At 37.6% G+C, this 5953-nt stretch overlaps 1 pseudogene; it reads right to left on the bottom strand.

Annotated features, from left to right (window-relative positions):
- Positions 1–3776: 3776 nt before the first annotated feature.
- LOC102391563 lies at positions 3777–4257 on the bottom strand (annotated as a pseudogene).
- Positions 4258–5953: the final 1696 nt, after the last annotated feature.

The raw sequence follows: 5953 nt of genomic DNA, 5'->3' as shown, positions 1-5953 counted from the left end.
AAGGACAATATATTTACTTATATGTTCAATCTCAGAATACATATGTTAATTGCAGAATTGCTAATCCATACCACCGTGAAAATCAAACCTATCAACAAGAGTACAATATTTGTTTCCAACTCCATCTTTATTCTTAATTTATGTTATAGCAACCTAACATGTCATGGGGGAGCTCATATGTTTGGTTCAAATGTTGAAACTCATGATGATCATCTTTTTATATAAGAAAAACAAAACTGTATTATTCAAACAGGTGAGGAAATCTCAAGGCAAGGGGCAGGGAGAATGGTTTTCAGGGAGAAAGTCCAGAACTGAGAGAGACTGAATAGCAGTGTGCAGGCATTTTATAAAGAGAAAAGTCCCACTGGCACAAGATTTAAAAGAGGTTCTTGTCCAGGTAGCAAGAGGATCTTGTGAAATGGGAGGACTAGGGGTGATGGGGGCAAGCTTTACCAGAAGGCTGCAGGAGTTTACAGACAAAGGCCAGAAATAAAGTTCAGAGGTTACTGGCTCTAAGTCATACATCATTGGGAGTCCAAATTTCTTTCCTGGAGTTTTCATAAGGTATACAGTCAAAATACTGTATTTTAGTTACTTATGTTAAGTCTTCATATCTCTGTCCACACACACTTTTGTTATTCACTATGTTATATTATTTGTTTGAAATGAAATTAGTTCATTTGCTTTGGTTTGAATTACATTTTTTTTTTTTGCTTTGCCCCATCCTTGTTGATTTTATTTATTTTTAAGCATGTGAATATTAACATGGTTAATTAGCCTCTATTTAAAATAAATGAATTTAAATTAAAAAAATTCAGAACTATACAAAAATGTATATTTAGAAAAGTATGATACTCTTCCATATTCTTTCCACTCTTTTCCATATCCTTTCCTTTCTACTTTGCTCCCAACTATACTTGTAAGTAACCAATCTCATTAATATCCTAGCTTATTTTTTCATATCTTTTTTTACATACATACATACATGTATATCCATATATGTATAATGAGCACACACACACTGTATATATGTATATGTGTCCATATACATACACAGTTGTTTATATATATATATATACACACACACACACACACACACACTGATGATTTTGATTTCAGTACTGATCTAGACCACAAACAAACAAAAAATATGGTGTCAGTCTAGGAGCTTAGCCAAAAAGCCTTTTACTCAAAATAAGTTTTATCATCAAAACCACTTCCCCCACAGAGGTATGCATTCCAAAATGAAGTGAAATATCCAAACTTTTAACATTTATTTTTAATCAATTCCAGTGACATTACCATAGATCTAGGTGTAAGCAAGTTAGTTATGAAATCAGCATCATCCACAAAAACAAATTCATCAAAAATGAAGTAGGTCCATAGGACTCAAGATCCAAGTTTCTTAAGACTCCTGATTCATAGATAAAAATTCTTTGCAAAGGGATTAAGAGAATTTGGAGAATTAATATTTTCTGAGAGGTTGTGCAAAACATACAAAAATGGCACAAAAGTGAATTCAACAGTCAGTGCACACGCACACTTCATTCACATCTTCAAAAATAAAAGGTATTCTAACACTATAAAACTGAATAAGAATACTAGCTTCAACAGCAACTGTTAAGCACTAGAGTCACATAAGTTACACCAGAATGGGCAAACATGGCCCAAGTAAAATTCTATTGTTAAAGCTGAAACAGATTTAAGGTCACTCAAGTTCAAGCATGGGATACAAATCTTTTGGAGCCCAATCTATTTGCGTTTGAAATACATGACCTTTCTTCTAGCTTGTGGTCTTAAACTTCTGTTTTACAAAATTTAAAAGGAAAATACAGAGGAAACAAATAAAATAGATGTTATTTTAAATCAGCTTAGCATCCAAAGCTATAATTAGGATGAATTAAAGAAAGCCACAGAAGAACGGTACAAAAAAGATCTTCACGACCCAAATAATCACCATGGTGTGATCACTCACCTAGAGCCAGACATCCTGGAATGTGAAGTCAAGTGGGCCTTAGGAAGCATCACTACTAACAAAGCTAGTGGAGGTGATGGAATTCCAGTTGAGCTATTTCAAATCCTAAAAGATGACACTGTGAAAGTGCTGCACTCAATATGCCAGCAAATTTGGAAAACTCAGCAGTGGCCACAGGACTGGAAAAGGTCAGTTTTCATTCTGATCCCAAAGAAAAGCAATGCTAAAGAATTCTCAAACTACCTCACAATTCAACTCATCTCACATGCTATTAAAGTAATTCTTAAAATTCTCCAAGCCAGGCTTCAGCAATACGTGAACTGTGAACTTCCAGATGTTCAAGCTGGTTTTAGAAAAGGCAGAGGAACCAGAGATCAAATTGCCAACATCCGATGGATCATCAAAAAAGCAAGAGAGTTCCAGAAAATCATCTATTTCTGCTTTATTGACTATGCCAAAGCCTTTGACTGTGTGGATGACAATAAACTGTGGGAAATTCTGAAAGAGATGGGAATACCAGACCACCTGACCTGCCTCTTGAGAAACCTGTATGCAGGTCAGGAAGCAAGAGTTAGAACTGGACATGGAACAACAGACTGATTTCAAATAGGAAAAGGAGTATGTCAGGGCTGTATATTGTCACCCTGCTTATTTAACTTATATACAGAAACTTCATGAGAAATGCTGGGCTGGAAGAAGCACAAGCTGGAATCAAGATTGCCGGGAGAAATATCAGTAACCTCAGATATGCAGATGACACCACCCTTATGGCAGAAAGTGAAGAGGAACTACAAAGCCTCTTGATGAAAATGAAAGTGGAGAGTGAAAAAGTTGGCTTAAAGCTCAACATTCAGAAAACTAAGATCATGGCATCCAGCCCCATCACTTCATGACAAATAGATGGGGAAACAGTGGGAACAGTGGCTGACTTTATTTTTCTGGGCTCCAAGATTGCTCTAGATGGTGATTGCAGCCATGAAATTAAAAGACACTTACTCCTTGGAAGGAACATTATGACCAGCCTAGACAGCATATTAAAAAGCAGATACATTACTTTGCCAACAAAGGTCCATCTAGTCAAGGCTATGGTTTTTCCAGTGGTCATGCATGGATGTGAGAGTTGGACTATAAAGAAAGCTGAGCGCTGAAGAATTGATGCTTTTGAACTGTGGTCTTCGAGAAGACTCTTGAGAGTTCCTTGGACTGCAAGGAGATTCAACCAGTCCATCCTAAAGGAGATCAGCCCTGGGGTTCATTGGAAGGACTGATGTTGAGCTGAAACTTCAGTACTTTGGCCACCTGATGCGAAGAGATGACTCATTTGAAAAGACCCTGATGCTGCCAAAGATTGAGGGCAGGAGGAGAAGGGGATGACAGAGGATGAGATGGTTGGATGGCATCACCGCCTCGATGGACATGGGTTTGGGTAGACTCTGGGAGTTGGTGATGGACAGGGAGGCCTGGTGTGCTGCGGTTCATGGGGTCACAAAGAGTCGGACACAACTGAGTGACTGAACTGAACTGAAAGAAAGCCAAAACATTAAAATTTTAAAATTTGCCTGTTGCTTGTTGGAACCAGCCCTACACCAGGAGTTGGGTAATACATACAATTATTTTTAAGTAGATTACTTTACATTTCTCTAACATGTTCTTTTCATCAGTGCATTGTTAAACTAATCAGAAACTCTACACACGTATTATATTATTCCCTTAAAAAGCAGCACAATTTACCCCTACCTGCAAAGCCATCATTCAAATGACTGAGAGAGTAAAAGGAAATAAAAAGCGGAGGAATAACATATTAAGGAGGAATAATGGGAATTAGAAGATTCATGCAGTTCAGCTCTTTGAAACAGCCAGCCAGCTTACTAGCAACAAGAGATGGTTTCTATTGAGGAAGGCCCTGTGGAATGGGAATGTGGTCATCAGTGACCTCTGTCTTACCAGGGGCTGAAGTAGGAAGTTGCTGTTCTTCATTTTTGCTTTAGCCATGTTGTAATTCCCAGAATAAAAATATTTTTGCCCTTTCCACAGTTGTTCCCTTAAAAAAAATTGAACCTCCAGGCTTTTTCCCCAGATGAGGATACTTTGTTTTTAATTTTGCCTCTTCAGCTCTCCCTGGACTGGTCACTTTATCTTCCATTTCTTTTTGCTCCTTTGCGGAGGTTGCCTCAGGGCCTTCTGCAGGCATACTCCTTGGTACCCCTTACCCCACTTCTCTGGCTTTGCGATGCCCTGAGATTCTAATATGTTTGACCCAAATACCTTCCTTTGCTTGAACACATCATAAAATGATAGTCTTTTTAAAAAACTGAAGTACAGTTGATTTACAATTGTGTCAATTACTGCTGTACAGCAAAGTGATTCAGTTATACATACATACATGTATAATTATTTTTAAGGAATATTTTAAAAGAAGAGTGTATATGTCTTTTCAAGTTCTTTACACAGGAAAGATAACACTATTTTACACACTTTTTTTTTACTTGCACACTTTTTTTTTTTTACTTAACAATATATCCTGGAAATCACTCCATGTCAGTTCATAGAGTTCTTCCTTGTTCTTTTTTTGCATCTGCCTAGTGTCCCCCTATGCGATGTATTGTACTTTATTCAGGTAGTCTCCTTCATGAGCATTTAGTTTGTTTCCAGTATTTTGAAATTACACTGTAACAAATAACCTTTGCATATATATTTTTATATTATTTTAGGTCTATTTTCAGGGTAAATTCCTAGGAATAGGATTACTTTGTTAGACAATGTATATGTCTTAATTTTGTTAGATATAAATAGTTCCAAATCTCCATCCAAAAGGATTGTACTACTTTGCATTCCCACCAATAGTATATGAGAGTCACTGTGTCTTTATAGCCTTGCTAATAGAATATATTGATATACTTTCCATTTTTACTATTAGATGGAAATTTTAATCCATCTATACACTTTTATTTTGTTTACAAGAGACCTGCCAAAATAAAATAAAAATAAGTAGAAGATACAAGGAAAATGCTAAGAAAATAAAGCACATGTATCAATATTACATAGAATTCAAGGTGAATAATTAATGGGACAAAGAGAAACATTATGGTAGTTTTATCCCCAATAAGATGAAATAGTCATGAACCTTTAGGCATCTAACAAGAGAGTTTTGAAATATATAAGCAAAATGTAATAGAAATAAAAGGAAAAAGCTAAAAAATTACTATCATGATAGAAGACTTTAGCTTACTTCTCTTAACGGTCAAAAGATCAAGTAGACAAAAACAAGGAAGTATCTTAATTGGGGTTTACTGAGTGCTCACTTTGGCAGCACATATACTTAATTGGGGTTGCCTAGAAGGTAGACTTTGAAAGAAGGATTGGGTATGGGTAGCATATCCGGGATGGAGAAGGCAATGGCACCCCACTCCAGTACTCTTGCCTGGAAAATCCCATGGATGGAGGAGCCTGGTAGGCTGTAGTCCATGGGGTTGCTAAGAGTCGGACACGACTGAACGACTTCCCTTTCACTTTTCACTTTCATGCATTGGTGAAGGAAATGGCAACCCACTCCAGTGTTCTTGCCTGGAGAATCCCAGGGATGGGGGAGCCTGGTGGGCTTCCGTCTATGGGGTTGCACAGAGTCGGACACGACTGAAGTGACTTAGCAGTAGCAGCAGCAACAGCGTATCCGGGAAGTGATCTCAAGAATCACTTCCCAAAGAAACAGAGTACAACTGCTGTGGGCAACTGGAGTTCAATCCTTCTACAAACTCTGAATAGCTGTACAGAACAGGCCTTGGAATTGTCCCATCACAGAACAGAGAAGATGGAGCATTTATCTATTGTCTTTTGTCCTCATTTGGTTGAGGGGTGTCCTTCATCCCTGAGACATTAACGCCCCATACTTTCAGTTTGCATCTGTAGAGTTTAGTAGCCTCCTATAGCCTCCAAGAAAGCCAGAGCAGAGAACTGCCGTGATTTGTTCTTGGTTCAGGA

The sequence above is a fragment of the Bubalus bubalis genome, chromosome X, assembly GCF_019923935.1.
Source record: "Bubalus bubalis isolate 160015118507 breed Murrah chromosome X, NDDB_SH_1, whole genome shotgun sequence".
Lineage (NCBI taxonomy): Eukaryota > Metazoa > Chordata > Mammalia > Artiodactyla > Bovidae > Bubalus > Bubalus bubalis.
The sequence above is the reverse complement of the archived record's forward strand: the minus strand, read 5'-3'. Positions and strand labels throughout refer to the sequence as shown.